Here is a 2,773-nt window from a genome sequence, read left to right as displayed (position 1 = left end):
TTTTGTTTTGTTGTTAGGTTTAGCATTTTCTTGAAAATAATTGATTTTTGACAGTTTTAGTTTTAGTGACTGTATGTGTGATCTGCAGCAAACAATACCGTTTTTTGACCACCAAAGTTATGCATCTGTGGGCGGGAGTGAAAGTAAAAAGTTATCCCCCCAAAAAATAATGATAATAATAATAATAATAAAAAGCACTTCTCGAAAAAAACCCAACCCCAAGCAAATAAAAAAAACGTAAGTCGTGCTCACTCAGTCTCATTTTATTATCCTTGTGAGCAGCAAACTTACGAAACGAATTAGGCTTAGCGGATTTTACACTGATCTGCCCAGTGAGCGGGCCTGTGGCGCAACGGATAACGCGTCTGACTACGGATCAGAAGATTCCAGGTTCGAATCCTGGCAGGCTCGATAACTCTTTTAATTTTTTAAAATTATTTTTTTTGTGTGCATATTATTATAGCCTCAGTTTATTTTCTTTAATCTAAAAAGAGTTAGGAGTTCTGTTACGGCAACTTGACTCCATTATTTATATTTGTTATCATGTTACCCTATATCCTGTTCTGACATCAGTATATTATTATTATTATTATTATTATTATTATTATTATTATTATTATTATTATTATTATTATTATTATTATTATTATTATTATTATTATTATTATCAGTATAACATCTCTATTTTTATTTCTTGATTCAAACACTATTCTGTATACATCATGCGAGAGGAAGGGTGGGGAACAAATGATCTTGTTAATAAGCAGTTGTTTTTTTCTTGGGGGGGGGGGGGGGGGGAGGGGGTAATTTTGTCTTGAGAGGGGTGGTGGAATGTGACGGAGAATACGTTGTTTGATAAAGTGCGAATACTTTTTACTTTCAGTTATGACCACAACGGAGCAAACAATTTCATTTATCCCCCCTCCCCCCAAAGAAAAAAAAAAGTTTTGATGAAAAGTTATAACGAGTTGACATTATTTCAAGCCCTACTTTGGGCACTTATTGCCTATCTGTGTAGCGATTCCTGTAAGAAACTTACTCAAGCACCCTACAAGACTCCTTTAGAAGGGGAGATAAAAGATACAAACCTGACCAATTTTCCAACTTCTCTCCCCTCACAGATCTCGGTGCTGCTGCAGCTGCTTCCACTACAGCAATAGAGTGAGAGAGATAGATTACAGGTAAACGTTATAGAGTGAGAGAGATTGACTACAGGTAGATCTAAATGTTGTCCCATTGACTACAGGTAAATGTTGTAGAGTGAGAGAGATAGATTACAGGTAAACGTTGTAGAGTTGTCCCATTGACTACAGGTAAACGTTGTAGAGTTGTCCCATTGACTACAGGTAAATGTTGTAGAGTTGTCCCATTGACTACAGGTAAATGTTGTAGAGTTGTCCCATTGACTACAGGTAAATGTTGTAGAGTGAGAGAGATTGACTACAGGTAAATGTTGCAGAGTTGTCCCATTGACTATAGGTAAATGTTATAGATAATATGTAGAGTTGAGATTTGTATATCAGTACTAATGATAATTGCAATAATGATAATTATTATTATGCTCTCTCTATCCCTCCCCCTCTATCTCTCTGTCTGTCTGCCTGTCTGTCTGTCTGTCCGTCTGTCTGTCTGTCCGTCTGTCTCTCTCTCTCTTTCTCTCTCTCTCAGTCTCTCTCTTTCTCTCTCTCTCAGTCTCTCTCTCTCTCTCTCTCTCTCTCTCTCTCTCTCTCTCTCTCTCAATAAGATAAAATAAATAGTAAATAAATCAATCAACCAGTAAATCAATACAAATCTTAAAAGAAGAAAAAGAACGTTTATATTAATTATCCGGATCTTTTCTCGTTATCCATTTATGTTCTGTGCTGCCAGTACCGTAATATTATAATAATATAATTTATAGTAGTAGTATTGGGTTTTACGGCGATCGCAACTAACACCCTATACTACTACTCTAAATTATTTTTATTATATATATATATGTATGTATGTATGTATGTATGTATGTATGTATGTATGTATATATAACATATTATATACATAATAGTCTACTAACAATAATCTTTCTGCCTCCTCTCCCCCCCCCCCCCCCAACCACACAGACCAGCGACCCAGCGAGGACGGAGGAACAAGCGACACAAGCGACGGGTGTCCTGGAACGACAACATCACCATGATCTCTTGACCACGCCACGTGGCACAATTACCCACCATGCCACGTGACATAACTACCCACCACGTCGCGTAAGAAAACTCCCCACCACGTCACGTGAAACAACTCCCTACCACGCCACGTGACACAAAGTCTCCACCACACGACACATCACCATGATATCTTGACTTCTGACGTGACACAACTTCTCACCACGCGACGTGACACAAATCACCACCACGTCACCTGATACAACAACTTACCACACTGCATGACACAACTTCCCACCACGACACGTGATACAACTACCCATTGCACGAGGTGGCACAACTCTCCACCACACCTACACTTAATGACCTCTTCGACTGGTCACGTGACATAACTTCCCACCACGTCACAATATGTAACTTCCAACAACCCAACACGGCTCCCCACCACACCACAACACTCTTCACCGCACCCACACTTACTGGCGTCCTCTACAGTTGGTCACGTGACACAACTCCCCACCACACCACGCCCACACACACATTGACCTCTACGGATAGTCACGTGATACAACGGAGGGTTTTTTTTTGGAGGGGGAAAGTGGGGGAGGGAGGTATGGTAACGGAGGTTGGGGGGG

At 39.9% G+C, this 2,773-nt stretch overlaps 1 non-coding gene across 1 annotated transcript; it reads left to right on the top strand.

Moving 5' to 3' along the window:
* Positions 1–338: 338 nt before the first annotated feature.
* Positions 339–411, top strand: TRNAR-ACG. The gene has a single exon. It is a non-coding gene; the product is annotated as a tRNA-Arg (tRNA).
* Positions 412–2,773: the final 2,362 nt, after the last annotated feature.

This window comes from Aplysia californica, unplaced genomic scaffold, assembly GCF_000002075.1.
Source record: "Aplysia californica isolate F4 #8 unplaced genomic scaffold, AplCal3.0 scaffold01094, whole genome shotgun sequence".
Classification (NCBI taxonomy): domain Eukaryota; kingdom Metazoa; phylum Mollusca; class Gastropoda; order Aplysiida; family Aplysiidae; genus Aplysia; species Aplysia californica.
This window is presented reverse-complemented; position numbering and strand designations above follow the sequence as displayed.